The sequence below is a fragment of the Sarcophilus harrisii genome, chromosome 6, assembly GCF_902635505.1.
Source record: "Sarcophilus harrisii chromosome 6, mSarHar1.11, whole genome shotgun sequence".
Taxonomy (NCBI): domain Eukaryota; kingdom Metazoa; phylum Chordata; class Mammalia; order Dasyuromorphia; family Dasyuridae; genus Sarcophilus; species Sarcophilus harrisii.
Window position 1 is genome coordinate 8,211,025 of NC_045431.1, and position 24,137 is coordinate 8,235,161.

The following is a 24,137-nucleotide window of genomic DNA, read 5'->3' on the forward strand; positions in this document are numbered from 1 at the left end:
GCCAACAGTAACAACATATGCTTATAATTACGATTACCATCGGGGAATTCAACCTTACAGAGAGGATGGAAGAGAGGCCCACAAAAGGGGAGTTGCAGAGCTCTCCCCAAAACAGGCACAAGGGGGATGACCATTCCTGGCTAATGGGAGAAACTTTCTGGGGCTAAGAGCCACTGGGTTCCAGCCAGGCTCTTGGAGGATCTACATTATTTTTGCTGAACACAAAAACTGAAAAACAAAGGCTCTCTCTCAGTCCTGGCTTTCTCCTCTGGTCCAGAGAAATCTGCCAGTCCACATAAAGCTCCAAAAGTCTTCTGCCCAGATGAGAAAGAGGGGGCTTTCTGGTCAGGGGAGGAAGAGGTCCAGTCAGGGACACAACCGAGATCAGAGATGTAACGGAGGTTGGTTTATACATGTTCCCAGGGGCAAATGGCACAGAATATCCCCTAAGCTGGGAGAGGGACTAGAGGAGAACAGAGATCCTACAGATCTACTGCTGGAAAGGCTGTAATAAAGAGAAGGGAGCAGGTCAGACTGGGGAAAGAGCTCACCCAAAAGTTACCTACGTTAATTAATTATGGCGGCTAATTAGGTGCTAATTGCTATCATTCCTATGCCACCAAAGAGGAACAAAAGTACCATTAGTAAACTCAAAATTTGGCACCTTGGGGCAAAGGTCTTGCTGTCTTGTCCTAGTTAAAGCTCTGCTTAGGATTTCAGTATAGTCCAGATGATACTCAGATGACCTCCCTAAATTCATTCTTTCTCCTGAAGGGTTTCTGGCTCAAGGCAGGAAGTCAGCCATCTGTTTAGCTCCAGGTTCCCCCAGCAGATTTAATCAGTGCTTAAGGGTACCACTGGAGGTCCGAATATGTATTTCAGGTGGTCCAGCAATGTGAGTACCAGACAGAGCAAGAGGATGCAAGTCAAACATGTAACAATTTTCCCCCCTTCCAATTGGTTTCTATTTTCAATTAACTAGATTTTTTTTCTCTGCCCCACCTTGTCCGATCAATAATCTTTGGTGAGAAGGTTAAAAAAAATTTCTTGTAAATATTTAGAATCAAGACATTTTTGTCATTTGTGAGACTATTACAAGAACTCAGCTTTGGCAGTATGAAATGGGGGAGACAAAGTTCTGCAAAAAAAAAACCAACGGACCACCAAAGTAACATATATCAACAGAACAACTAGTGCTCCTGATCTGCTTTAAGAGAGATAAGACTTTCAGGACTACGGGGTTTCCCCTGCACTCCTTCATCTTCAGCAGACCTCACTGGGAATATTGGGCTCACTTCTCAGCAACACAGATAGATTATAGCATCCAGAGAAGGACAATCAGGATGTTGAGTCCATATTACTGGAAGATCACCTGAAGGAACTGGAGATACTCAGCCTCAGAAGAGGAGACTTAAAGGAGGAAGTACAGAGGGGAGAACTTAATAATATCTGACTTCAAGCATGTGAAAACCTGTTGTCTGGAAGTGAGATTGAATTTGCTCTCATCAATCCCAGAAGGCAGGACCAGTTACAATGGGTAGAAAGTGTAAAGAAGCCAATTTAGGCTTTATTGCAGGGGGGAAATTGTCAACAATTAGCACTGTTTTAAAATAGAATGACTTTCCTGGAGAGGTTGTAGGCTGCACAAATGATATGTCAAGTGTGGATTCCTTTTGTGGATGGCCAAGATGAAATGCCCATTGAGTCTTCTTCTGATGTCCAAATTCTGCTCGTGTCCCCAGCACTTAGTGCAGTCCCTTGAGCAAAGTAGGTTGTTAATAAATGCCCCACGACTGATTACAAATCCTGCCTATCTTTCTTGGTTAGCCTTAGAGTAAATAATGTTTCATAAACATTAACTCTTTGAAAAAAAAAAGTATGGATTCCGTGAGAATTGCAACTATATAATATAGGCAAGATGTCGATGTGTCTGTGACTACATGTTAGCAGATATCTATCTATATCTCTGTATAGAGAGATATAGACATATATATATATACATATATGCATGTATGTGGTTGTGTATATGTATTCCCTTCTTATATAGTACCTAACAGAGCTCTGCACATAAGAAATTGTTCATAATTGTGTATTGGATTCAATTTTCAAAATGAAGGGATGCAAGGGGCAAATGAGAGGTGGTTAGAACATTAAAGAGAAAATACATATGGAGAGGAAAGGAGTTAAGGCAGAGAACAAGGGCTGCCTTTGGAGAGGAATGGCAAGTCTCATCTCAGAGTTTGCTACAGGTCACCAGAAACAAACTCCTGGGTCTACAGGACTTCAGCACTGACTGATGTTTGGGAAGTCAGGCTTATGGTCCACAGCTTGAATGGCACTTTTGGAAATGAGGTCATCATCCTCCATATTCCTTCCCTAGTGAATTCCTCCCTAGAGGGAGAGAATGGGTAGAGAAAGAGGGAGAAAGAAAAGTGGAAGGTAAAGGAAGAAGATGGATCAAAGATGAGATAGAAAGAACAAAGGGAGAAAGAGGAAGGGGAAAAGGTCATTATGCAATTCTCAAAGTCTGAAAATTGTAGAAAAATTGCCAACTCCTTTTGGTAGAAGGAACTTCTTCACCTAAGTTTTCCAAATAGCAAAGAAGTCATAGGTTCACTTCCTATCCTTGTAAATCGTATATGTGTGTGTGTGATTTATACATATATACATATGTGTGATTCATACATATATACATAGATATGATTTACACATATATATGTACATATATATAATGTATTAATTCAGGTAAGAATTTGGGTATGAAATACACATACAGAAGATAACCTTAAAGAGAAATGCCTTCTTCTGAAGTCTAGATGAAAGCTAAAAGCACTGTTGGTTATTATCTAGATCCAAATTCTTAATGGTTTTCAAAGTTGTTGAGGTTTTTTCTTTTTTTTCTTGTATTGTCATTGTATGAAGACATTGTATAATCATTTCATAGTTATTCTCCTGGTTCTTATCCATTTGCTCTGTATCTGTTCTCTCATACCATTCCCTTCACAATTCTTATATTACAACAGTATTCTAGTACATTCGAATACCAAAATCTATTAGCTTTTTTTCTGTTTTGGCTCTTCAATGTTAAGTTATCAAAAACATATTTGTATCACAAGAAATTTGGCAAAGCCCCTTTTTTCATTATTTTTGCAATCTGTACAATCCTAGAATTGCTCTTTAAATCTAACAAATCCATGTGGTCTTAGTTTTTATCCCCTTTGAAAATTCATTTATAATTTCCTCAATTTCTTTTTCTATGATAAGGTTATTCAAATTATCTTTTTTGTTCTATTAATTGAATGTTTTATATTTTTTGTAAATTTCCATCCATTTTATTTCAATCATCAGTTTTATTGGTACAGAGTTCTTTGTGGCTTTTCCTTTTCAACTATATATATATATACATATATATATATGTATATATATATATAGAGAGAGAGAGTTTAACTTTTCCTGTTTATAATATATACATGTTTGATTCTGAAATACATTAAAGTCTCAATATTATAATTTCATTATTTCTCCCTAATAACTTGGGAGTAACTTGTTTACTTTTTTCTTTAATTTTTGAATGCTATGACATTTAGTATATGTGTTATATATTGAAATAAATTATCCTTGGTACCTTTCAGTAAAATGTAATTTCTGTGTTTCTCTCCTTAGCAAATCTATTTTTCTTGTTGCTTTATCTGACATCATGATTGTTATCCCTGTCTCTTTATTTTAAGTTATACTAAAATATATTCTTTTGCTCCAGACCTTTATGTTAATTCCTATGTGAATCTATAGGTTTCAAGTTTTTATCTCTCGAACAATATACTGTTTGAGTTTGCTTTTAATTCAATGTATAATCCTTCTCTATTTTGTAGGCGAGTTCATCCCATTCACATTTATAATTATGATCAAAAAAATGTATGTTTCCTTTCATCTTATTCTCTTTTACTGTTTTCTCTCTCTCCTCTTAATAAAGAAGAGGAAGACTCAGAATCAGTGTCTTCAGTAGCAATTCTCAATGGAATCAGCTTTCATTCCCCTATCCCTCTTCCTTTCTCTCCCCCCCCCCGCCCTGTTCCCCTGAGTCAAACCCCAATCGAAGCTTCTTATTCTCTTTTTCCTTTACTTCTATGCTCCTCTTCGCAATTTCCTCTTTGAACTTAGGTTTGTTTTCTTATGAGTAATTTCTCCTTTCTCCTTAAATCCACTTTCCTTTTTATTCCCCACTTTCCACTTTCCCTGTATTTTATGTTTCCCTGTAGAATAGAATTTATTTCTTCAAAATTTTTTCATGTGTGTATGAAATTATGTGTGGTCTGCACTGCTCTGACCAGTTCAGATGAAAGTGAAATTCCAGTGATGCTCTCTCCCCCTTCCTCATTTATATAGACTTCTTTTATAAGAGGTCATTGGTCCCACTCCCTTCCCCCACTTTTCTTCTCCATCAAATTCTTTTACTCTACTCCCTTTCCTTTTTTCTTTTAAACATTATCAAAAACAGAACAAGCACCCCAAGACCCTCTGTTTTTCTTAAATCCCTCAATGACCTCTGATGACAGAAGATACTTTTATTCTTCCCTCATTTCAGGATGTAAAGTTCCTTTTGAAGACGTACCTTTGCATTTACTGTTCTGTTTCTCTTTATTTCTGTGTTTATATTTCAAAGTGTCTATCCAACTTTTATTTTTCATCAGGAATTCCCTCAGCAGGATTACAACTACTTTTGCTGGATAAGTTATTCTTTGTAAACACTCTGTCTTTCAACTTCTGGAATATTATATCATATGGTCTTTATAGGAATAGCTGCTAAATCATGAATGATCCTGACCACAGTTCTTTGCGCACTATTTAAATTTTTTTTCATTTTTTTAATCTAATCTAAAATATTGGGGTTTTGGCTATAAAGTTTCTGGAAACTTGTTTTTGGAGATTATTTTCAGGATGTAATTAAAAATCTGTTTTTTTTTTTAAACTTCATCTTCTTGATCTAAAATACCTGGACATTCTGTCATAGATCCTTGAAATATGATAGCTAAGCTCTTTTTTTGGTCCCAATTTTTCAGTCATCTAATAGTATCCAAATCCACATATCATGTGGATATGTAGCAAAACACTTTTGTGATCCGAATCAGATTAAAAGGTGATTAGGAAATGTTAAGCAAAATAAGTCAAAATGCAATGTAATGCATATAATGTTAATTTGTAGTTTTTAAGTCAATAAAAGCAGCCCAAGGGGTCCATTTTTATTTAACTGGAGTCTTAACTGATTGGAAAACAGATCAGAGGGAGAATTTATTTGACATGATATACTTTATTTTTGTTCTTTTTTCAGTCTCGACTTTTTAAATATTTTTATTGTCTTATGGAATTATTCACTTTTGTTTGATGCATTCTAATTTTCAGAGTCTCTTACTTGGGTTATGTTATGTACCTACTATACTAAGATTTTTCATTCTTTTTAAATGTCTTTCCTCCAATTCTTTTCTTTCTTTTCAAATTTGTTCCTATATTATTCTTACTAGCTGTATGACCATGGTCAGGTTACTCAACCCTGTTTGCCTCAGTTTCCTCATTTGTAAAATGAGCTGGAGAAGGGAATGGAAACCCCCTCCCCCAGTATTCCTACCTAGAAAATCCCAGATAAGGTGACGAAGAATCAGACACAAGTGAAATGGCTGAACAACAATTAATGCTTGTTGGAGCATATTGAAGTCCTAAAATATAAACAAAAGTAGTCACATATTCCCTTCTCCTACTCTTTGTAATCCTAAGGGTAAAGGAAAAACCCTGGAAAAGGGATTGCCAGTATGGGAATGAATTAAAAACAAGAGCTTGTTTTATGAAGAGGCATTGCAAAATGTTTTCTTAATGTATTTCCTTTGTATAAAAGGTATTTTTATTTAGACTTTTACATCGGTATCTCTTCTGGGCTGACTTGACCTTTATATATACGTATCTGCAACCGAACAAAGATTAGTAATAAACAAAAGAGAAGTCGAACCAACATCTTTTTACTTGGAACATAAAGAGTGTCCAGGCAAATTACTTCTCCGGCCCAGGAAGTTTATTAAACCATTAAATGAGGAGTTAGTGACATATTTAACAAGCTTCTCATGGACAACCTCCAAATCCTCCCATGGTGTAGTTGTTTTGGCTGTGAGGAACCAGCTGTCACTAGCTGTGTGAGACAGTTAAATATAGACAAATATATTGATAAATTAACAGTGGGAGCCTGGAAAAAATTAGGGTTTTGACTTAGTCCATGTACATTTGACAACTTCAAAGGTATCTAATGAGAAATGATCTTGAATGAAATTTTAATTTCACCATGTCTCTAGAATATGATAGAAACTGGAGAAAATGAGGAAGTCAATTCAAATTCAACCAAAACTTATCAAAAGTCTACCATTTTTAAGGACCCATCCTGAGGATACAGGAAATAGATGCACAAATAAACCTCATTACTGAAGTCCTCAGTATATATGTGGGATGTACTGAATTTCCAGAACCATAACTTGGGTTCTTCCCTACTCCCTCTCTTACTAACTGCATGAGTTTTAATAATAATTAGGGTAACGTTGTCATTCGGGTGCTTTTCAGTCCTGAGTCTTGGTAATGCCATTTGGAGTTTGTATGACAGAGATACTGGAGTGGTTGGCCATTTCCTTCTCCAGCTCACTTTACAGGTGGGGAAACTGAGGCAGGCAGGGAGAAGGGACTTACCTCGGGTCACCCAGCTTGTAAGTGGCCCAGGCTGGGCTGGATCTGAAACAGAGGAGTCTGACTGGGACCCAGCACTCATGCACTATGGCGCCTCCTCGCGGCAGGCTAGAGCAAAAAACATTGTGTATGTACATATGATGCTTTTGTGCATTATGATATAAGGGAGAATATGATCAGAGCAAAAAAATAATAATCCAGCTGAAGCTAGAAAAGAAAAGAAAAAGAAGAGAAGAAGAAAAGAAAAAGAGAAAAGAGAGAGAGAAAAGAAAAGAAAAATGGCAAAGACAAAGTTCAACGAATCAGAAAAAAAAATTAGTCCTACCTCAAGCCTTGAATGGAGGGAAGAATTCTGAATAAGGAAAGACCCAAGCAAATGATTGGAGGTGGGAGAGCGCAACTTGACCAGATAGCAGTTCATAAAAGTACAGGAGTATGAAATAGGATTGGAAAGGTAGCTTGGAGGCAAACTGTGAAAAATTCATTTTCCAGGTTAAAAACACGGGAGCAAAGCTGGCACTCCAATAGAAAAGAGGCACAGAGCAAAGCATTTTCTTGGCTTGTTTTTTTATTTGTTAATTCAGTGGATTCTTCTTTTTGAAAGAAGAGACTTTGTGTAAGATTGTGCTCTTCCCTAAGTCTATGATTGTTTGATGCTTGTATTGTTGATGATGTTTTATATTTTAAACATATTAGATCTAAAACAAAATTTTAAAAGAAATCTATGCTATATAGATTTTTAAATGGATAGGAAAAGATGTTAGGGTCCCTAATTCCGAGGCAAATATGGCTTGTGTTCCTGATCTGAACAAAGATAAAGCTTAGAGAGAACATTATAACCAATATCAATGAATATTGATACTAAAATATTAAATAAAACAGCTGCAAATAGAATATAGAAGTCTATAGAGGAAATACCTATCATAAACAAGGAAGATTTATAAATATAATACAAGGTTGCTTTAATACTGGCAAAGCCATCAATATAATAAATTATATCAATAAGAGGAAAAATAAAGTCAATATTATCATATCACTGAGTATAGAGAAATCTTCATTAAAGTATAATAAGTATCAAAAATTTTATAGAAAGGCATCTATAATATCATATATGACCATATATAAAACCAAGAACTAATAACATATACAATACAGAATAGAATCATTTCTATTTTAATATATGTAGAAGATTTAAGGTATTAAAATGGCAAGTACTACTAGACTCAGATGATGCCCAATTTTGTAAACTGTTTTTCTTGTCTTTCTTTTCTCCTATTTGTTACAAATACTGGCTCCCTGGATAGGGGAGAAGGAAGAGATATATTTGGAACTGAAGATGATATAAAAACAAAGCTATCAATAAAAATAAGATTAAGAGAACAGGTGTTAACAAGAATATCAGCTCTCCACTACTTCAGTTTTAGAATCCTCAGCAATAACTATAAGGCATTAAAAAGATATTAAATATGCTTTGGCAATGAAGAAGTTAAAGTATCTATTTGCATAAAAAGATTATTATATACATAGAAAAACCAACAGTAAAAAAAATTGGAGGTAATCTATAAAATAACCAGTAAAATAGCCAAGATATGGGATAAATCTACAAAATCATTTGATTCTCTCTATGACACAACCAAGAAAAGATGCTCAAAGAAAATATTCTCTTTATAACAATGATTAAGTAAATTGAATGTCAGAACATCAGCTAATAATTCTTGAAGTACTTTGCAAAATTTTTCTCAATTTATCCCCAAAAGAACCCTGGAAGGTAGATGCTATTTCCATCCCCATTTATGGTGTTGTTGCATAGTGGTGATGGTGGTTCACTTATGTTCAATTCTTTTCTACCCCATTTGGACAAGATACTGAATGGGCTTATCATGATCTTCTCCAGCACATTTTACAGGTGAGAAAACTGAGGCAGACAGAATTAAGGGACTTGCCCAAGGCCACATAGCTAGTCAGATGGTCTGTTGGTGGATTCAAACTCAGGGAGTTAAATCTTTCTGACTTCAGACCCGGCATGCTGTGCACCATGGTCTCACCTAGCGGCCCTATTTTACAAACAAGGAAATTGAGCCGGAGAGATTAAGAAAATCACACTTCCCTAGTAACACAATAGTAAATGTCTGAAGCTGGTTTTGAACTCGGGCTTCCTCATATTTGATCTAATGCTCTGACCATCAAGCCACCTAATTTCTCATGACATACAGAAGACCTAGGAGCAAAGTCCCCTTCAAACTGATTCTAACAAGAATCTAGCAAGAATTGCACAAATGGAGTGAGACCGTTCCTGCTTATGATTCCATCGAACAAATATAGTAAAAATGCCAATCCTTCCCAAACCTACAAAATTAATGTAATTCTGATCAAAATACCAATAGAATTAAAGCCATAACAAAATCCATATGGAGAAACAGACGAACAAGAATGTCAAGAATTATGAAAAAGGAAAAAAAACCCAACAACCCAGTAACAAGCCAGAAAATGTGCTACCAAGCAATAATTATAAAAACAGTCTGGCATTGGGAAAATGGAGAAATATCAATGGAACAGAATACCGAAATTACAAATAGAATCCAGTGTATACAAAAGGTCAACGTTTGATAAACATGCTGAAAAAATATTGGAGACTGGAATTACTATTCTGTAAAAGTTGCTGGGAGAACTATAGGGCTGCATGTCAAAGGGGAAAAAAAGTTGCCTGGATCTGCATTTTTATTGTTTACTACAGCAGACTTTAAATGGTTCAGTGATCTAAATAATTTTTTAAATTATTTTTAAAAGTAGAAGACAAATAAGTAAAATATAAGAATGATAGAATATATTAATAAAGAAAAATACAGTAATAATAAAGTAATAATTTCATGTAGAAAGAAGAGAAGTTTTATTAATGAAGCTAACAAATGATAACATTGGAGACAAAACCAATAAGTATGATCAGACAAAATAAATGCCTTTCATATATCCAAAGCAATGGATTCCCAACTTTTTGGGGGGAGGGAAGAACTGGAATCTGAATGTATGATTTTATTACTGAAGAGATCTCAAGAGCAAATCTCTCATACTTTTAAGCACATGAGTGGTTCTGCCTTAAGATAGGGTCTTGGGGCTCTCCGAAGTGAACTTATCCTTGGTCACATAACTGGCATGTGCCACTTGAATCCAGATTTCTTGTCTATCACCTTTGCTACTACCTCTCACGTCTAAAAATCAAAAATCAAGAAATTGATTGAGGGAAAATATTTGCAAGAAATACATCAGAAAAAGTTCAGACTTCCAGGATTTATAAGGAAATAAATCACAAGACTAAGAATACATGCTTCCCAATGGGGCAGTGGTGAAAGGACAATTTAAAGAGGAAATAGAAACTTAATAACCACATGAAAAGATGCTCAAAATCTCTAATTAAGGAAATGAAAATTAAGACATCAAGAAAATTACACCTCCCTTCCACTAGAATGAAAAAAAATAGCAACAAAATGAAATAAAATCCACTATTGGTGGTACCATAGGGAAACAGACACTCCTACATCATAGGTGAGAATGTACAAAGGTAAAAATGTTCTTTTTATGAGGCAAGTGGGGGCAAGTGACTAGCCCAGGATCACACAGCTAGTAAGTGTTAAGTGTCTGAGGTCACATTTGAACTCAGATCCTCCAGACTCTAGGGCTGGTGCTCTATCCACTGTGGGATAAATATTCTGAGTAATATGGTAATATTTAATAAAGCTCCATAACCCAACCATATCTTTCAGCCTAGCAAATTTATTGTTTAGACTTTATCTCATCAGAAAAATGAAGGAGGCAGACTGATTATAGTTGTAGAGATGGAGTTTCAAGTCCTCAGTTTTACATCGCACACATGACATTGCTTTAATTTCCCCATCCTCAGAATGGGAGCCTTAGACTAAAACACTTAAGGTGCTTATACACCTGAGGTTCTAGCATTCCCCACTAGTAGACATTATGAGAAATAGATTATTTGGATAATTCAGCTAAATCAGATGGATGGATGTGAGCCCTGGGTCACATCACTTCCTTATTTAGGTAAATCTCACTGGCTTCCTATCGCCTTTAGGATCAACTACAAAAACCCATATTTAAGATGTAAAGTTCTTTACTCATTTTTTTCCTATTTTTCCAAGCCTTCTAATATATTACTACCCTGTATATAGTCCATAATCCAATAAAACTGGCCCATTTGTAGCTAGACCCTCACGTTTGACCCTTCATTTCGCATCTCCCACTGCCATGCTTTTGTCCTGGCTAAATACATGTCTAACACATTCCCTTTAATTATTTTGTGGAATCTCCGGTTTCCTTTGGAAGTCAGTGTTAGTGTGCCTTGTTCATGAAATTATTGCTCCCTCTCCCAAGCCCAGCTGCCAGCGCCAAATGTATTTATATACTGTCTCTCCAACTGAACTGTAAGCTCCTCACGGGCAGGGACTGTGACACCTTTGTCTCTGAGCTCCCGGCCTAATCACAGTGTGTAATATAGTGGATGCTTAATAAATGCTTGTTGATTGGCATTCGATCATAGGGATGTATCAGTCAAAGTGACAATGCTATAGAATTCAGTACAAAATAGTGTTAATGCTCTATGAAAGTAAATGACTTAAATAACAAGTAAACCCAGTGATGTTACAGCCTTACTATAAAGTGTCCCTTTGCCATAAACTTTCCTTTTTTTCCCCCAAAAAGTACCATTTTCACATAATAATGGGAAGAACATGGATTTTGAGATGAAGTATTTGGCTCTGCCACTTACTGGCTCTGTGACCATAAGAAAGTCATTCAATCTCATTCAGTTCCCTATTTGACCATCTTCAAAATGGCAACAATAGTAATAATAATAATAATAATAATAATAATATCACCTAAGTCAGAATGTCATTATAAGGAAAGCTTTGCATACTTTAACATGTAGTATATGTGATCTACAATCATCAGGATCTCTTCCTTCCCTCCCATCCTGAAAAAAAAAAACTAAAACTGATTCCAAAAATTATTTTTCAATTAGTTAGCTATGTCCACTTAGAGATGTTAAATGACTACTGCCAGCATTGGAAGTAAAGGTCTCTTGCTTAAATGTGTGCAGATAACTTTATACAAATTAGGGAAGTCCCTAACTATCTGGGCCATGAGCTCTCTACTTCCTACTAAAGGAAATTATAGATGATCAAAGCCTCTTTTCACAATGAGAAATTAGAAACAGGACACAAATCTTCCTGGGAGAGGGAGGACATTGTTTTTATTTATTCCTTGATACAAATTATGGACATTATATGTTTTCCTGAGAACAGATTTTGGTGGGAAACTGAGTAGATGGGGGGCAAAAGGCACTTAGAAAGCTAGAGGGAAGGGGGAATTAAAAAAAAAAAAGAAGAGGAAGAAGGAAGGAAGGGGAGGAAGAAGGAAAGAAGGGAGAAAAGTTTGGTGATGACAAAGATTCTTTACCTTCCAGTTTGGCTTAGGACTGGCAAAGATTTCGAAAACGTGGCACATTTTTACACCCACTCCCAAAGTTCCCCATAATTCATAGGGTCATAGGAATATAAAGGTGGATGGACCTGAGAGGTCACATTCAGCTTCCCTGACTTCTAGACAGGACTCCTAGAGATGTAAAATGTCTTGTTCGAGGCCAGATTCTAACCCAGCTCTTCCTACCTCCAAGCTCAGAACTTGAACCTGGCCCCTCCACTAAAGCAACGGCCAAGAGGGAGGCTCCACGGGAAGCAAAAGCTGAAGCTGTAGCCCATGCCAGGAGAGCTCAAATGGAGTGAAATAAGAGACACTGGTTGAATTCTTGCAGAGAAAACAAGTGAGAAGACCTTCCAAGCCCACTGCTGATTAGCTGGCTGCCTCGGTTAATTCCTCTGGGGCTCAATGCCAGCTCTGGATCGCCTTAATTCTCAGTCATCCTCATAATCCCTAAGTGAAAGCTGACCCAAGTTCCTGGGGATAGATATCTGAAGACTGGAAGAGCATTCTTTTATTTCCTAGGGATCTCCCCCCCCAAAGCTGATATCGCCCCTCAATTTGCACCATCACGTCCCTCACAAATCCCTTTCTGCAAGTCCTCACCAGTATCTGCGGGCGCTCCCTCGGCCAGTCTCCAACACCTAGGGGTCAGCTTCCTGCCATTCGCATCCACCCAATGCTAGATGGTGGCACCCAGGGGATACTTTTTTTTTTTTTTTAGTACAGACAGCTGTGAGCCCTTCTCCTCTAATTAAAATAAAAAGTAACGGTTGGACTTTAAGCTCATAATGGGAAGACACTGCTTATGTTTCCAACAGACCTAAATGGACTAAGCTTCCCTATAGGAATCAAATACCATTAACTTAATTACAAAGAAAAGAAGTGAAATTCCCCTATGCAAATAAGTCTGAAACAAAGGAAGCTACGGCTCCTCTGCTAAATGTGGCTTCCATCAGAATCTGCTCTGGACCCTCTTTTCTTGCCACACTCTCTGCCTTGGTTCCCATGGGTTCAGCCACTCGCTTGAGGTAGATTTCCGAAGTAGGTCTGATGATGGTACAACTTAAACCATCTCTAACTTTTAGGCTACCTCAAACTCCCTATTTCCAAAATGGAACTCATCTTCTTCCCTCCTGACCCCGTCCCTCGTCCAAATGCCTTCCTTTCTTTGGGCCTCTGGGTCATCCTCCCCATCATCCAGGCTAGAAATTTAAGAAACTTCAAAGAGGAAAGATTTGTATGAACAGATACCGAGGGAAGCAAACAGAACCAATGATATCATTATAAAGAGAAATAACTGGAAAGTTGCCTCTGCCAGTTTGTAGAAAGGGTATTTTTGTTCTTTTTGCACAATTGGGGGAAGGGATGGAGAATGAATGGCAAAGGAAAATTAAAATGAAAAAAAAGTCTTTTTGAAAGAAACTTGCTCCCTTTTCTTTTCCTCACCCCTACATTGAATCACTTGCTCAGTCCTACCTATTCCACCTCCACCTTCTTTCCTTTCCTGCCATTCCCATAATTCAGACCTTCAATGATTCTGAATGACTTATCTATTTGGCCTCCAGTGTTTCCTCTGTATAATCCATTCTTAACAAAAAAGAATAATTTTTCTTATTTGTGTTGAAACTGCAAGTTCACAGGTACAACCTCCCTGATAACTGACATGGAAGTTTAGACTTGTTCCATTTTCAGTCTGGGCCATTTTACTTTTCCTTGGGCAGCCTGCTGGCCTCCCATTCCTGAGCCCTCAGCATATCAGAAGCAGATCTTCAGTTTTCCCATCACTCAGAATTCCAATTTTAAGCAATTAATCTCAGATCGCCTAAAGCAGGAATTATAGTTATGTGCCATTATACGTGGCCCAAAATAATTTTCCTAATTTACTGTCATTCTTCTTAAAAGCTCTGAGTGACTCCACAAAGTGATGAACTTAAGTGCTGTCCAAACCAGATTAAAATATAATTGGGAAATGCTTTGCAAAATAAATAAAAATATCATACAACATAAACCAAGTTATTTTGTGATTTTCCAAGATAATATTTGATCTATAAGGATCGATTTCTATCCAAAAATTCAAACTCATAACTCGGCAATTAAAACCCTACAAACTTTAGAGCCGAGCTATCTTCCCAGCTTTATTTCACACTGGCCCCTTCCCCAGCCTCACCTTTTCATCTCCTCCCCACCTCTATATTCCAAACATACTGGATTTTGTGCTGATCCCTATTCTCATCTTCCTGCTCATGAGTCTTCTTACAGATTGTCCTCTATATGTACTTTCTCCTTTCTTCACCTCCCTACCTACATCTCCACAAAATCTGTCCTGATCCTCCCAACTGAAAGTGTTCTATCTTCAAAATTTCCCAGAAAATTCTGTCTGCATTGACCTTTTACCCCTTACGCTCTTCCTTGTCTTACTTAGATGAATGCTATATCTTTACTGATCTCAGGGTTTCTGTTCCTGTTCATTTTCTAGCCTGTGCACATGGCATATAATCTCTTGTATTGTCCACCTAATGCTTGTTGAGGTACGATGAATTTGATGTATGTGGGGAAGATACCTCAGACTGTAATTGATGTTAATCAAAAGTTTAAAATGGTAGCCACAAAACACTCAGCAGCATTATGGGGGAGTAATGGATATAGGACATTTCAAACAAGTATATTCTTACTCCCAGTGGCTCTCAACTGGTCCATTTATAAAGGTGGAGTTGCAGCCACCACTTTTTAGGAAGGATTTTGTCAAACTAAATGATCAAGAGAAAATATCCCAGATGATAATGAAAAAAAAAATTTAAGCATGCTACATAACAATTACTCTGAGAAAGGAGGGAATGGGAATGGGATCATTATGGTCTCCAAAAATTTTAATTCCAGTTAAATGAAAAAGGGATTACAGAAGAAAGCTAGAACCAATCAGTGGAAATTAAGAAAGAGGCAGATTTTAGCTCCATCCAAGGAAGAATTTCCTGACAAGAAAAAATTCTTCAATGCCATGAACTGTGTTTGGGAGTCTTCTAGCAAGGACATGCAGTGGATGTCATAGGGGGATTTCACTGCGGATAGAGCTGAACCAAAGGACCTCCAAAGTCTCTTTCAATGATAGATTTCTGTGTTGTTATTGGTTACTATGGATATTTTAATGCTGGAATAGGAAAAGACTTAAAAACTAACAGTCTTGGATCCCCAATGCACCTCTGAATGTCAGCGTGGATGATCAAAAACCATCCCTGATTGACAGGTGGCTGCGGTACTTCCCAGCCCTGTTGCTAGAAAGCTCTAATATTAATGCTTATTTGTGTTCTCACAGCATTTACACAGCGCCTTTCCCACAAATCTGGTGTGAATATGGGTTACTTGTTTATATTTATCTATCCCCGTGCACACACAGCCGCCCAGGCCTGCTGTGAGGTCCTAGAAATGCATGTCTTGGCTTCCTGCCTCTGAAAACTGCCATTATGCTCAGGATTGTCTGGTTCTTGTTTCTCAGGGATGTCCCAACTGCATTTCTCCCTCTCCCCTCTTCTTGGATTTGTTTTCAGAATCCCTCCTCAGCATGCTCACACGGAAAGGCCTTCTGTTTATGCTTCATACACCTCAGGTTTTAATTTCAGAGGAAGAGTCATAAATAGACAGTCCTTCAGTTTGAAAAGGCACACTAATAATTCTGCAAACAAGCTGAAGGAGGCTGGAGATAAGCAGTCAAAATGTTTGGAAGCAGCAAACCCTTTGCAGCCTCGTGCTTCCGGCCATTCCTGGAGAAGGGATTTCATTGAAAAGGGGAAGAAAGTTAATTCACTATTTATAACAGACAAAAATAACTAATTCAATGTCATTTTTAAAACAATATTGTTGTTACTATTATATAATGTTCTTTTGCTTCTGATCATTTCACGGAAGTCTTTCCATGTTTTTCTAAGATTATGGAGTTCGTCATTTCTAATAGAACAGTAGTAAGGAATTAATCATATACTACAACTATTCAGTCATTCCCTAATTGATGGCCTTCCCAGAAATTTCTAGTTTTTTTGGCACCCCAAAGAGAGCAGCTATAAACATTATAGAACATGTAGATCCTTTTCTTTTTTTCCCCTAATCATATTTGAAAATAGACCAAGTAATGGTATTTGGATCAAAGGACATAAGTAGTTTAATAACTCTTTGGGCATAATTCCAGATTGCTTTCCAAAATGGTAGGATCATTTTACAATTCCACCAACAATGAATTACAGAAAGCGCATTTGAAGTGAATAGAGTAAAATAAATGGGACAAAAGGTTTTTGTACAAATATATATATATATATATATATATATATATATATATAGCCAAAATTAGAAGGAAAGTAGAAAATTGAGGGGAAGGAGGGGGAATTTGATTAAATTAGTATTCCAACTTTTCCACATCCCCTCCAACATTGCCTAAAGTAATAGAAGATGAAAGTCACAATCTGCTAGGTGTAAAATGATAACTCAAGGTTATTTTAATCTGCATTTCTCTAATCGATAATGATTTAGAGTATTTTTATATGACTATAAATTGTTTCGATTGGAAAACTGCTGGTTCATGTCCTTTGACCATTTATCAATTGAGGAATGATTAATTCTTATACATTTCACAAAGTTCTTTATATATTTTAGATATGAGATCTTTATCTGATAAACTATAAATTTTTTTTTTCCAATTTTCTGATTTCCTTTTAGTCTTGGCTATATTTGTTTTATTTGCACAAAAACTAATTTTCCTTCATATTTTGCTCTATTCACTTCAAAACATTTAAAGAATGAATTCATGGGCTTCATCAGAGTGCTCAAGGGATCCACAACACAAAGTAGGAATCTCTGAAATTGGCCGAGTCCCTCATTTTATAAATGAGAAATTTTTAGTCCAGAAGGGCACAAAGTGCTTAGCCTAACAGTCCATTTTCTCATCTGTAAGACACAGAAGGTAGACAAGAACAACACCTTTGAGAGGCGGCAGGACATGGTGGATAGGGCACTGGACTTGGATATGACTTCCAACTCAGCCAAGTGGCTTACCAGCTATGCGACCTTATACCTGTGCCTCATTTATAGTATAAGGAGCCTATGAAGCATCCCCACCCCAAATCTAAATGCACAACTTTCTGACTACCATGTTGCAAATGAAAAGACCACTTAACTTAGAACTCTATGTTTGATCAAATCAAATTCTAAAATCAATAAAATCAATTTAAATCAATAAAAAATCTGCAAGTCCCAAAGAATAAATAATGAAACCTAGCTCTTTCCTTGTGGCAGAAAAGCAGGGGGTTGTCGGGATAGACTTCAATATTCTGTCAGATTTAGTCGTTGTATTGGATGGTTTTCCAATTGCTTTTCTTTGTCAAAAGAATGGGTTGAAATGACTGTGATATAGAGACAAACAGAAACAAAGAAAAAAACTATAAGACAAATGGGGTGGAAGGGAATAGAACAGATATAGAAGGTGGAACCAGTACTCAAATGAGCTGAAGGTCACAGAAGTGGCCTGAATCTATTTGAGAACTGTTTACTTAGTAGGCTAGGGTTACTAAGTCTATTACAACTGCTTTAGGATTTAGAGACCTTCAGAAAGAAGGCAATGGCCAATAATAATGGCTTTTGTTACATGTGCATTTTTAATTTACACACAGAAAAGCTTCAGAGCTAACTGGACTACCCAAGACCAGAAGGGCAAGCAGTGAATCTAGTCCCCTCCTACTTTTCCAGTCTATTAATATTCCCCTACAAGTATTCTTCAAATCAGGGACACTAGCCTCCTGGCTGTCCCCCAAGACATTCTAACTCTTGTAAAAGGACATCTTCTCTGACACTATCTTTCATTCCTAGAATATACTCCCTCCTCCTCCAATTACTGATCTCCCAGGTTCCTTTAAGTCTCATCTCTTAAAAATCTCATTTTCTACTGAAGACCTTTCCTAATCTCTCTTAATTCCATTGCCTTCTATTAATTATTTCCCATTTATTCTATACATAGCTTGATAAATATATATATATACACATATCATATATATATATATATATATATATATATATATATATATATATATTTTTTTGCTTTGTTGAGTTTTATACTCCCAGCACACTTCTGAGTGGCATATGGAAAGTACCCTATTTCATGAAAAAGAGACTAAATTAGCACACTGTTCAAAACATAGTGGGCACTTTGATTGTTTAAATGAAGATTTATGAATGGCAGGAGGACTCAAAGATACTGGGGTGGGGACAGAGGGGCAGGGCTCTCAGGATTAAACTCATGAAATTATTTCTGGGCCATAGCAAAAAGAAGGAAGACTCAGGAGAGGTATATCAGTGATGCATTTATGGCAATCCATTCTCCAGACTCTACACGTAGCACAAGCCAACCTCTCATCATTTTTCTTCAAGGAGAAGAAGTGTCTTCAAGGACACTTGGATTTCTCAGCACTTCACAGCGCAGGGAGACCTCCAAGATGTAAGAGTTTACAGGATGGCCATGAAGTTCTCACTCTGATACATGTGATCCCTTTCATATCTGACATCATAGGCAGAGATACATACACCAGCAATTGGGTGAGGCTCGTTTGAGTATAACAAGGAACTAAGAGTTTTCCACAAGAAAGTATGGCCTTAATTGCTCATGGATAGACTGAGGAATATAACTATGACAATTCTAACCAAGTCAAATTCACTGTTCAGTGAGAAAAATAAAACACCAATGAATTGTTTTATAAATCTAGAAAAAAAAATTCACCTGGAAGAAGACAAAGTCAAGAATACCAAGGAATCAATGAAAAACAAAATGGAAAGAAAGGCAATCTAGCAGAACGAGTTTTCAAACCACATTACAAAATAGTGCTCATCAGGGCTTGTTTGAGTCTAACAAGGAACTAGGAATTTTCCACAAGAAAGTATGGAATTAATCGCTCATGGTTGTAGACCACACCAATATAATAATGACAATCTTTACTAAATGAATTGCCTATTCAGTGAGAAAAATAAAACTACCAATGAATTATTTTATAGAACTAGGGGAAAAAATGCCTGGAAGAATAAAAAAAAAAAATCAAGAATACCAAGGGAATCAATGGAAAAAATGCAAAGGAAAACAACCTAGCAGAAGCCAGATTTCAAACCCAGATTTACAAAATAGTAATCATCAAAGCAATCTGCGACTAGTTAAGAAATAATGGCGGATCTGTGGAACAAATTAACTGCACGATAAATGACCACAGCAATGTGGCGTTTTATAAACCCAGAGATCCAAGAGTTGGAGGTCAAAAAACATGGTGGAACCAAATCTGGAAAAGACCTTATAAATACAAACCTAATAGAACTTCTCCATTTCACTGAAGAAAAGAAGAAAAACAGACCCAGAGGAGGTATGGGCTTGACTATGAAAAGAGTCGAATTAAAAGATTTATCAACCTTCCTGGGAACAATGGGTGCATAAAAGCTGTCTCTCTCTCCTTTTCCTCTTTCTGGGTTTAATGGTTCCTAATGAACTTTAGAGGGCCATTTCCTCTTAGGGCTTTGGGGCTCCAAAGTATCTGACAGTTAAACCAGGTATCTTAATGAGGGGAAACTAATTCAGAAAGCCTTTCAATTTTCATATTATGTAGCTTCTCTTGTGACTGATATTTATGAGCACTTAGAACAGTAGCATTTAAGCCTGGGGAAAAGAGAACACGGCCCCTAACAATGTGATTCTAAAACTAATAATGTCAGGATGAGAGGCTCAAGTTACAAACTCAAAGACGAGACCAAGATGGGGGGGAAAAAAAAAAAAACAACCACAGTCTGGCTTTTTTTCTTCCTTCTTCCCTCCTCTTATCCTCATTTTCAAACCCCATTCCATTTTGCATAAAGAAGGAAGAAAGGAAATAGAGTAGAAGAGGAGGGGGGTGCTTGATAATGAGAAAGAACAGAGAGAAGGATTAGGACACAAAACAGAAAAGGGGAAAGATCTCATGCTAAGCTCATACTCCTCCCCCCTTTTTTCTGTGATCAATTTAATTTTCACCATGACCTTTTGAAACATCATTCAAAGTACCCTTACCCATCTTCAGTTACCTGGAGCTATTCTGGTTGATGGAGGGCAGGGAATTAGGCAAATTTTTAATGATGGAAAAAAGTTCAAAAGAAAACAATAAGACAAAAAGCTTCGGCCACTTGGTATCATGTGAACAGAAAGGGTCCATCTGAGTGGCTAAGCCAGGAATTCTACAATCAAGACAAAGTACATGAGCCCCGGAAACAATTGGAATCTGTCACCTCTGGGGCTTTCATCTTCCCCCTGCACAGAAGGTAGATTTTTAATGGCTGCTAAAATTTGTACAGGCAGAGATCAGGGAAGCATCTAAGGGGAAGGTATCTTGGAGCCACGTCTGATCCCGAATCAGACGGGGGAGGTCCAATTGCTTGCGAGATGTCAACCAATGAGCGGGGTAGCTCAAGCCTGTTTGATAAGGATGTCCTGTGCCCTGCCAGACTAAATAGGAAAAGTTCAGCTTTTGGAACAGCCTCTTGTTGAGTGAGAAACTGACCCCAAAAGTACCCCGGGCCCTTCTTGTGATCCATGTGGGATGTTACCATGCATTTTCGATGGGGGGCTTGAACCTCTGTCAAGCTATCACTTTCCATAAGCTACAACTAATAAAACTTTGAAATATGTATTAATGCCAGAAGTCCACTTAAAATAGAAGACCCAACATTGGGAGGGAATATATGACAAAACAGAGCAGCATTTTCAAACTTCATCATCACAATGCCAGCACCATTCTGTCTTGATTTCTGATTTATTCTCCCAACAAATAAAGATTGGTAAATTGAAAGTTTTTATTTGGCATTTATTGTACATTTTAGGGGATTTGTAAATCTGGCCCTTGATTTGTTGGAGTTAACGGCTGCCTTGTAGGACTTGTAAATCAATTTTCTGATGCGGCAAATCAATTTTGTTTTAGCACTCAGGTTCGGTGGCTAAAATGAAGTGGAGAAGTAAAGGTTCATAAATACTATAGAGTTTGAGAAGCAAGACTATCCTGAGTGGCGGGCCCAGAATTAATCTCTCCGCCATCTCCCGTGAGGAACTCGATGGGGTCCCCCTTCCATAGAGGGGATGAAGGTATTAGCTGCTAACCACTTCTTTCCTCATCATCCAAGGGATAAAAAAGGGATTATTCCCTCCTTAGACCTTAAAATTAGGATAGTGAACTATTCTACAGAACCTCATCATAGTTGGGAACAAAGAAGCACTTGAAAGTCAGTTGTTAATAGCGGGAAGCTATTTTGTTATCATGTGAGGAAACTGAAGGATCAGAATGCATAAGTATGCATATGTATCTATATCATATTATATACACATATATACATATTAGAGACACACACCCCCATTTTCAGTGTCCTTGTTACAGAGTTCACTTGTACAAATCAATCTAGCTTCTAGATTCCAAAGTAACAATACTAAGAATTTCCTAATCAGATTAGATATGTCTCATTCCCTGGTCCTTTGGAAAACTTCAGCCATCCTTGATAGTCTCCATTCCTAGGACTTCCATTTCCACTTGTCTACGGTCCACTGACAGATCTAAACTTTGGTCATTGTTTTCACTGGGACTCCTCTTCCTCTACGACCTTAAATTCTGACATTGTCCTTTCTTTCCCTCATCCCACACTGCTTTGCAGATCTTTCTCTTACTCTCATAGTAAAAAGGAAGAAAGAGTCTTTGTGATAATCCAGACTTGAGAGAGACTCAGCATGATGAAAATAAAACTTTTTTTCAGAATTTTTAAACTACAAACACACTTTCGTGTCACCAAGAGATTCCCAATATTTGTCTAGTACCTTATAGATGAGTCAAAATATCATTAGACTAGTCAATATACCAGTCTTTAACGGAAGAAGTGACAAAGCAATATCCTAGATGTCAAATATTGAATTTCAAAGAAAACAAAGATCTGTAAATTCTTTTTACAAGAATTAAACTTGGAAGGGATTCAAATCCAGCATTTTTTAAGAAAAGGTTTAGATTTCTTTTTAAGTTCTGAACCCCTGTTAGTTTCAATTTCCTTTTTTTAAAAATATAGGTCAAAGAAACCAGTCAGTCTAAGTTTTCATTGACTATCTACTACATGTAATACCCCACATCTGATGCTATAGGTGAAGGGAGATGGTTTGAGGCAGAAAACCATCATTTGGCACATTCCAATTCCTCATAGGGCCCCAGAGGGACCGGCTACTATCTGATTCCAAAGGAAAATAATCTCCCTCAAGAAAACTCCCTGCTATTTTGTAATTGTTCTAGCTCCTACTCGAAAACAGGGATTATTAACTGAGGATCCACAGACTGTGGCCAGATTTCACATCTGTTTTTTCAAAATGTATTTTGATTAGTATATTTCAATGTAATTGTGTGTTTTATTTCACTCTAAGAAGGGACACATGGGCATAATAGTGCTGCCAAAGTGGTCTACGACACAAAACAGGCCAAGGGCTCCTGAAATAAAGAATATCCATGTGTCTGGGGTACAATTTTACACTCTATATTCTGATCAGGAAGTCTCCTGATCCACATGGAGTTTGTGGTTCTCTAACTACGCCTTTCCATGTAACCGTTGTCCAGGTAGGTAATCCTCAAGGAACTGAAGGTCTTTTCTCAAGAGACTATCACAGAAACCAGGATAAAATATTTTAGGGATTGGTTCATCAATCCAAAGGTGCAGATCCTCCCCAAAGGTTACAGAGGTAGGTCTCTCAGTTTCTCTCTGAGACACACACACACACACTCCTAAGTGACACTGGATAGAATTCTGGGCATGGAGGCAGGAAAACCTGAGCAGAAATTCAATCTCAGATACTTAAACTCCAGGAGAATCATTTGACCTCCACCTGCCTCAGTTTCCTTATATGAAAAGTGCAAATAACACCCACTTCCTAAGGTCATTGTGAAGATGGAATGGGATATTTGGAGAGGGCTCTATGACCTCTAAAGCACAACACAAATTCAATAACCATAGGGGGTATGGTGGAAGACCTGGACGCAGGGCTTGCCTCAGATGCCCAGAGAGGCTTTTGCTCCTATGTGAGTCACTGACTTTCTCACTGCTCTGCATTTCAGACAGACTAATGAACTATCCCAGGAGAAGCACTACCTTCTGCTAACTAAATCCCAGCCCCAAACCCTCTCCTATGTTTCATTATACTGTGTTTTATCCAGTGAATACAAGTCCTGTAAGGGCAGAGAATGCCTCATGTTTGTCTTTGTGCCTTGAGGGTTGGCCACCTAATATCCTTGTTATGTCGGCTTGCCCAGAGGCTCGTGACCCCATTTGGGGTTTTCTTGGCAAAGACCCTGGAGTTTTCCATTTCCTTCTTCAGCTCATTTTGCAATAAGGGAACAGAGGATGGGAAAGATTTTTACCCATGACTTGTAGGATCGCACATTTAGAGCTTGAGGAAGCCTTAGAAGCCTCCTGGCCAAACCATCACCTTGTACAGAGAAGAAGTTGGCTTTGACACATCGAGCCCAGGTTGTCACAGCTGGTGTTGGGGTAGGAATTCAAGCCCTGCCTTCTGGCACCCAAACGCCCCACCATCCTGCCTTCCAGGACTCGCCCGATCAAGAGGTGGCCCCCAGAGCCATCGCCTCTGTCTGAAGGCTCCCGGCTTCTGCGGCCACTTTCCCCCCAAATCCAAGCCTCAGAGTTATTAAGGAAGAACATCCACTCTCCTAGCCACATGGGGTCTCTTGGCTATTGTCGAATCCCATCATTGAACAGCTATCACTCTCAGCTTTACTGTTAACCAGCAAGGAGTCTAGAGGCTGAGTTTTAATCACCAGTCTGCTGTGAACTGCTTGAGGGGACTCAGAAGCCAGAGAAAGCTACCATGGCTCCGGCCCATCTCCCACAGGCATGATTTGCATGGCCCTGTGTGGTGC